Source organism: Callospermophilus lateralis, chromosome 11 (genome assembly GCF_048772815.1).
Source record: "Callospermophilus lateralis isolate mCalLat2 chromosome 11, mCalLat2.hap1, whole genome shotgun sequence".
In the NCBI taxonomy this organism is placed as follows: domain Eukaryota; kingdom Metazoa; phylum Chordata; class Mammalia; order Rodentia; family Sciuridae; genus Callospermophilus; species Callospermophilus lateralis.
Window position 1 is genome coordinate 90337169 of NC_135315.1, and position 8788 is coordinate 90345956.

At 38.2% G+C, this 8788-nt stretch overlaps 1 pseudogene; it reads left to right on the plus strand.

Annotated features, from left to right (window-relative positions):
* The first annotated feature begins 4851 nt into the window (after positions 1–4851).
* On the plus strand, positions 4852–8147 carry LOC143410974 (vacuolar protein sorting-associated protein 54 pseudogene; annotated as a pseudogene).
* The last annotated feature ends 641 nt before the right edge of the window (positions 8148–8788 follow it).

Consider the following 8788-nt stretch of genomic DNA (forward strand, 5'->3'; position numbering starts at 1 on the left):
AAAAGCATTTGACTAGAGATAACAGGAATATATCTCTACAGTGTAAAATCTATCTAGGCTAAGTCCCAGGCCAACATCATTTTAAATGGAGAAAAGTTAAAAGCATTTCCTCTGAAAACTAGAAAACACAGGGATGCTCTGATTTACCACTTCTATTTAACATAGTTCTTGAAAATATGGCCAGAGTAATGAGATGGATGAAAGAAATTAAAGTGATACAGATAGGAAAAGAAGAACTCAAATTAGCACTACTTGCTGCTGATGATTCTATGCCAAGAAGACCTAAAAAATTCCACCATAGAACTTCTAGAACTAGTAAATGAATTTAGCAAAGTAGCAGGATACAAAAGCAACACCCACAAATAAAAGGCATTTCTGTATATCAGTGACAAATCCTCTGAAAGGGAAATTAGGAAAACTACCCCATTTACAATAGCCTCAAAAAAATAAATAAAACACTTGGGAATCAACTTAAGAAAAGAGGTGAAAGAACTTTACAATGAAAACTACAGAACTCTAAAAAAAGAAATTAAAGAAGACCTTAGAAAATGAAAAGATCTCCCTTGTTCCTGGATAGGCAGTATTAATTTTGTCAAAATGACCATACCATCAAAAGCATTATACAGATTAATGCAATTTCAATCAAAATTCCAATGACATTCCTCATAGAAATAGAAAAAGCAGTCATGAAATTCATCTGGAAAAATAGGAGACCCAGAATAACTAAAGCAATCCTTAGCAAGAAGTGAAGTAGGTGGCATCACTATTCCAGACTTTAAACTATATTACAGATCAATAGTAACAAAACTAGCATGGTATTTACACCAAAATAGGCTGGTAGGCCAATGGTACAGAATAGAGGACACATAATTACAGTTATCGTATAGTAGACAAAGGTTCCAAAAATATACATTGAAGAAAAAATAGCATCTTCAACAAATAGTGCTAGGAAAACTGGAAATCCATATGCAACAAATGAAATTAAACCCCTATCTTTCACCATGCACAAAACTCAACTCAAAATGGCTCAAGGGCTCAGGAATTAAACAGAGACACTGTGACTAATAGAAGAAAATGTAGTAGGCTCAAATTTCTATCATATCAGATTAGGCGTGTGCTTCCTTAATAAGACTCCTATAGTACAAGAATTAAAACCAAGAATTAATAAATGGATGGATTCAAACTAAAAAGCTGCTTCTCAGCCAAATAAACAATCAGTGAGGTGAATAGAGAGCCTATAGCTTAGGAGCAAATTTTTATCACTTGTACGACAGATAGAGCACTAATCTCTAGTGTATATAAAGAACAAAAAAAGCTACACACCAAAAAAAAAAAAATCCAAATAACCCAACCAATAAATGTGCCAAGGAACTAATATACACTTCTCAGAAGGTGATATACAATCAATCAACAAATATATGAAAAAATGTTTAACATCTCTAGCAATTAGAGAAATGCAAATCAAAACTACTTTAAGATTTCATCTCACTTCAGTTAGAATGGCAGCTATTAAGAATACAAACTACAATAAGTGTTGGTGAGGATATGGGGGGAAGTCACATTCATACATTGCTGGTGGGACTGCAAATATGGAAAGAAGTATGGAGATTAGTTAGAAAACTGGGAATGGAACCACCTTTTGACCCAGCTATCCCTCTCCTCTGTCTATACCCAAAGGACAGCTTACCACAGGGACACAGTCAAATCAATGTTTATTGTAGCACAGTTCACAATAGCTAAACTGTGGAACCAATCTAGATGCCCTTCAGTAGCTGAATGGATAAAGAAAATGTGTTTATATACACAATGGAATATTACTCAGCAATGAAAGAGAATAAAATCACAGATTTTGCAGATATATGGATGAAACTGGAGAATATAATGCTAGGTGAAGAAGCCAATCACACAAAACCAAATGATGAATGTTTCTCTGATATAAGGAGGCTGATTCATAGTGGGGTTAGGAGGTGAGCATAGGAAGATTAGACAAACTGTAGATAGGGCAAAGAGGAAGAAGGGGGAGAGTGGGGGCAAGGGGGTAAAAAAAGATGGTGGAATGAGATAGATATCACTACCCTAAGTACATGTAGGAAGAAAACAAGAATAGTGTGAATATACTTTGTATACAAGCAAAGAGATGAAAAATTGTGCTCTATATATGTAATATGAATTGTAATGCATTCTGCTGTCATATATAACAAATTAGAATATTTTTTAAAAAGAATCATGCAATTGAGAGAAAGATAATTCCTTATGACTAAATTAAATCCAGAAACACAAGGGTAGTTCTAGTTTTGAAACTGAAAGTATTCACTGAATTTACAGAGAAAGAGAAAAATTCTGTGATTTTGCTTAATAGGTGCAGAAAAAAAAGATTGATAAAATTCAATGCTCATTCATAACAACATGTTAAGAAACCAGGAAATAAGTGAAGTTCCCAACCTTGGTATCTAAAAGAAACCAAAAGACTCATATATTTAAGGACAAAATAGTAAAGTATTTCACTATGAAATTGAGAAAGAAACAAGAATGATACTTATTAATTACTAGTCATTATTGTGCTGGATTAATTTAATAAGTTCAGATTAATACAGCAATGGGAAAAGATTAGAAGAAAATCTGCCATCTGTGAAAGATTTGTGTAAATTATATTCATATATGCACAAGATAATTTGGAGATATTAGATCTGACAGAATTATGTACAAGATCTCTGCTCAGAAAACTCTAAAGCATTGTTGAGAGAACTGAAATAAACTAGAGTATATATGACGTTACAAACAGAAAGCTTCAACATTGTGAATGTGTCAGTTCGCTCCAAAATTATCTACAGATTCAATCCCAATCACATCTCAGTAAGGGGTGTGTGTGTTTGTTTGTGTGTGTGTGTGTGTGTGTGTGTGATTAAACAAACTGATTCTAAAACTGATATGGAAGTATATAATACCGAGAATACCCCAGACGAATTACAGAATAAAAAGAAAATGCTTACTTTTAAAGATGTAAGGGTTTAAATTAAAGCAATTATAATTAAATCCGGGTATTGTTGGTCCAAGAAAATGCAAATAGGTAAATGGAATTAAGTACAAAGTTCAGAAACAGGCCCATGAAGTACAGACAGCCTGTGACAAGGGTGGCATTGCCAGCAGCAGGAAGACAGTCGTGTCATTAGACTTTGCTAACCAGTTATAAATCCACATGTGAAGTGGTAAAGCCAGACCACAATAAGAACGAGACATCATGTATGGAAATAGGCAAGGTATTCAGTATGCATGTTACAGAAATGAATATCCAAATGGTCAATAAACATATAAAAAACATGGCCAGATTAAGGGAAATTCATATTAAAGCTATAATAATAAACCACTGGTATAACCTTTAAATATGATTAAAATTAAATGTAGACAAGAACATGAGTGATGAAACTCTCATATGCTGCTGAGAGCATCAATTTGCATAACCACTTTAGGAAATTTTTTAGGCAGTATCCATTAAATTTAAGTAGGTATAATTAAGGACCCAAGAATTCCAATCCTACACATATATGCTGCAACAAAAATTATTTTTAATTTTTTAAAGTTCAAATGAAATTAAAATATTTGAAAAAAAGACATCCATGCCCATCTCTACAAAAAGTTATAACAGGACAGTTCACAGCATTATTATTCATAACAGTCCCCAAACTAGAAACAAGCCAGTGTTCATCAAGAGCAAGAAAAAAAGTAACTTTTTTATACTTCATATACACAATGAATTCAAATACAGCAAAAAAAAAAAATACCTAACTATAGGTGCATAAAACATGGATAAATCTCAGGTGTATGAAGTTGTGCAAATAAGCCAGAAAGAAAAGACTATATAATGCATGATTCCATTTGTAAAAGGTTGAAAATGACCAAAAGTAACTTATGATGTTAGAAATCAGGATAGTGGTTACATTTAGAAAAGCAGAGGAACAGAGGAAAGACACACGGAGATGCTTGTAGGATGCTAGACATATTCCTTCTCTTGAACTGTGATGCTTACATAGGGTACTTGCTTTGTTTAATCAGGAACTGTTTACTGTTCTAAGCATCAAACTTAACAGGTCTTGGCACCCTCCCCCCCCCCAAAAAAAAGCATCATACTTTAAATTTCTATGTATTAGACTTAAATTTTTAAATATTAAACATAAAAACACATTTAACTACCATAAGTGTCATACCCAATGGTCTTTGCATTGAAGTTAATGATCCTTGCATTAAAAATCCAATATCAGATCTTGGCATATTCCGCCATCTTGTCATCCCTAACTTCCTGCTTCGGTGGGGGAAGGGACGTGGGGAAAAGTGGAGTTCAGCGAAGATTTTTGTCTTTACGTGTAGGACTATTAGAGGAGGCGTAGGGGAGCCTTGCGGGGTATTCCCCGCTCCGGGAGAACGCGGCTGCGCCCTCGGAGGGCGCGCCGGCCCGCGCCAAGGCCCCTCTCCGAGGCTGCGGCGCTCCCCCCGGCCCGGGCCGCGGTCCTCCCGCCCCGGCGGAGCCGCACGGTGGATTGTGGGCTGGGGGCTACGGCGGCCTCTCAGCAGCCTCCAGCACCGTCTCCCCAGACCCTGCCGGGCCGGGCCTACGGGGTGAGGAGAAGCAGTGGAGCAGGGAGCAGAAGCGCCAGGGGCAGTGGTCGCTGCGCGGCGGCGGCGGCGGCGGCGGCGGCGGCGGCGGCTCCCCTGGAGGCCCGGGATGTGGGAGAGGCGGTGGCAGCAGCGGCGGAGGCAGCGCTGCAGACCCGGGGGAAACTGCTGGCTGACAGGACACCTGGGAGAGACGTGAGGGAGCAGCCGCTGCCGCCTCTTACCCCCGAGCGGAGCTGGGCTCGAGAGGGCGACCCTGTGCTCCCCTGGCCCGCGGGCCAGCCGGCGCGAGGCGGAGGCGGGAAGCCGGGCTCGGCCCGGCCAGGCTCGGGGCGGCGGCGGCCGCGGAGCAGCAGCCTCGGCGCGACGTGGAGGGCTGGAGGCTGCGGCGATGCACTAGGCCTCTCTCTGGGGCGGCTGCCCGGGACCGCAGTTGAGTGGTGATTTTATGCAATGGCTTCAAGCCACAGTTCTTCACCAGTGCCTCAAGGAAGCAGCAGTGAAGTTTTCTTTAAAAAAGAGGTAGATCCAACAAAACACATTCGACCTGTGCAGTCACTGCCAGATGTATGTCCCAAGGAACCCACAGTTACAGATCAAAATAGATGGACTATATGTCATTCCAAAGTAAATCTCCCGGCAGCACTAAATGATCCTAGATTAGCAAAAAGAGAATCTGATTTCTTCACAAAAACATGGGGATTGGATTTTGTGGACACCGAAGTCATACCTTCATTCTACCTCCCACAGATCAGCAAGGAACATTTTACAGTATATCAACAGGAAATCTCTCAGAGAGAGAAGATACATGAGAGATGCAAGAATATTTGTCCTCCTAAAGATACCTTTGACAGGACTCTTTTACATACTCATGATAAATCCAGGACAGATCTGGAGCAAGTACCTAAGATTTTTATGAAACCAGATTTTGCCTTGGACGATTCCTTAACTTTTAATTCAGTTTTACCATGGTCTCATTTTAATACTGCTGGTGGAAAAGGAAATCGTGATGCAGCTTCCTCAAAGTTGCTTCAAGAAAAGCTGAGCCATTATCTGGACATTGTGGAAGTAAACATTGCTCAACAGATCTCTCTACGTTCAGAAGCATTTTTTCGTGCAATGACCTCTCAACATGAATTGCAGGACTACCTCAAGAAAACTTCCCAAGCTGTAAAAATGCTTCGAGATAAAATTGCACAGATTGATAAAGTAATGTGTGAAGGATCACTACACATTTTAAGACTGGCACTTACCAGAAATAATTGTGTTAAAGTATACAATAAACTGAAGTTAATGGCCACTGTACACCAAACTCAGCCTACAGTGCAGGTGTTATTATTTACTTCTGAATTTGTTGGAGCATTGGACTTAATAGCAACAACACAGGAGGTTCTACAGCAGGAACTTCAGGGCATTCACAGTTTTCGGCATTTGGGATCACAGCTTTGTGAATTAGAAAAACTGATAGATAAAATGATGATTGCAGAATTTTCTACTTACTCTCATAGTGATTTAAATCGACCACTGGAAGATGACTGTCAAGTTTTAGAAGAGGAAAGACTAGTATCTCTTGTATTTGGACTTTTAAAACAAAGAAAACTTAATTTTTTAGAAATCTATGGTGAAGAAATGATTATTACAGCAAAGAATATCATTAAACAGTTTGTGATTAATAAGGTTTCACAAATAGAAGAAATAGACACAGATGTTGTTATGAAGCTTGTAGATCAGATGAGAATGTTGAATTTTCCCCAGTGGTTTGACCTGTTAAAGGATATTTTTTCTAAGTTTAAAATTTTCCTACAGAGAGTTAAGGCAACATTGAATATCATTACAATGTTGTTCTCTCAGTTCTTGACAAAAACCAAAGGACTCGAGAATTGGAGGAGATTTCACAGCAGAAAAATGTTGCAAAAGATAATTCGCTGGATATAGAAGTGTCTTATTTAATCCATGAAGGCATGTTTATAAGTGATGCATTCAGTGAGGGCGAATTAGCACCTACAGTAGTTGACACTACCTCGCAAAGAAATGCATCTCCAAATAGTGAGCCCTGCAGCAGTGATTCAGTATCTGAACCAGAATGTACTACTGATTCTTCGTCTAGCAAAGAGCAGACATCATCATCTGCTACTCCAGGAGGTGTGGATATTATGGTCAGTGAAGACATGAAATTAACTGACTTAGAGCTGGGGAAGCTGGCAAATAATATCCAAGAGTTATTGTATAGTGCCTCAGATATATGTCATGATCGAGCTGTCAAATTTCTCATGTCAAGAGCAAAGGATGGTTTTCTTGAGAAGTTAAATTCCACGGAATTTATTACACTTTCTAGATTAATGGAAACATTCATTTTAGAGACAGAACAGATCTGTGGGAGAAAAAGCATGTCATTACTTGGAGCACTTCAAAGCCAAGCTAATAAATTTGTAAATAGATTTCATGAAGAGAGAAAAACCAAGCTCAGCCTCCTCTTAGACAATGAGCGCTGGAAGCAAGCTGATGTTCCTGCAGAATTTCAGGATCTTGTTGATTCTATATCAGATGGAAAGATTGCTTTACCTGAAAAAAAATCAGGGGAAGAAAGAAAACCAGCTGAAGTTCTCATTGTTGAGGGACAACAGTATGCTGTTGTTGGAACTGTATTGCTGTTAATAAGAATTATCCTTGAATATTGCCAGTGTGTGGATAACATCCCATCTGTTACTACTGACATGCTTACTCATCTATCAGATTTGTTGAAGTACTTCAATTCAAGAAGTTGCCAGTTAGATCTTGGAGCTGGTGCATTGCAAGTTGTTGGACTAAAAACAATAACTACAAAAAATTTGGCTCTTTCTTCACGATGTTTGCAGTTAATTGTGCACTACATTCCTGTGATCCGGGCTCATTTTGAAGCTCGACTACCACCTAAGCAATATAACATGCTTAGGCATTTTGATCATATCACTAAGGATTACCATGACCACATTGCTGAAATATCAGCTAAACTTGTAGCAATAATGGATAGCTTATTTGACAAGCTGTTATCGAAGTATGAAGTGAAAGCTCCCGTTCCTTCTGCCTGTTTCAGGAATATTTGTAAGCAAATGGCCAAAATGCATGAAGCTATATTTGATCTTCTTCCAGAAGAACAAACACAGATGTTATTTTTAAGAATTAATGCAAGTTATAAACTTCACTTGAAAAAGCAATTATCTCACTTAAATGTGATAAATGATGGAGGACCTCAAAATGGGTTGGTCACAGCAGATGTAGCTTTTTACAATGGAAATCTTCAAGCCTTAAAAGGTCTTAAAGATTTGGACCTAAATATGGCAGAGATCTGGGAACAGAAGAGGTGACAACTCACTGGAAAACTGGGTAGTTCATCTAACCATGAGACATGTATGTTTCTGAAGAATATCTGAATGCCTGTGTTTCGAGAACCTGGAACCCAAATTGAACTGAGGTGGGGGAAAGGGAAAAGGAAAGTATCAGTGTTGGGAAACTGGATTCAGTGGGATCTACAAGGAATGCCATTTTTGTGCATTCTTAAGTGAGGAGTGACTGATCAGGTGTCTATAACATTTTTCATTCTCTCTGGAAACAGACTCAGGTTTCTTTGGACCAAATCCAAAACAACACATAGCTGTAACACAGCTGTAGTTGACTAGAATGCTCTGTATACTTTATATTAAAAAATGCTTTGCATTTCTTCCAGTGCAATGAAATTCATATGGTGTCCCACCTTATTTAATGATGGTACAATTTAAAATATTGAAATCTTAGTCAACCTCTGTAGAAAGTTTTCTCTATGAAAGTAAAGCTGATTGAAAAATTATTTTTTACAGATCTTTCTATAAAAAATAAACGTCTTTTGATTGCTTGGAAAAAAAATAAATAAAAATCCAATATCAAAGACAGTAGGTAGAGACCATCTATATTAAGACAGAGTTTTTTATTTTGGTTTTATTTTATTTATTTGTTTGTTTGTTTTGGTACTAGGGATTGAATCCAGAGGCACTTTACCACATTCCCAGCCCATTTTATATTTTATTTTGAGTCTAAGTGGCTGAGGCTGGCTTTGAACTTGGGATTCTCCTGTCTCAGACACCCAAGCTATTGGGATTATAGGTATATGCCACCATGCCTGACAGAGTTCAATTCTTTAAAGCACTAAGAGAGAAATCTGAAAGAA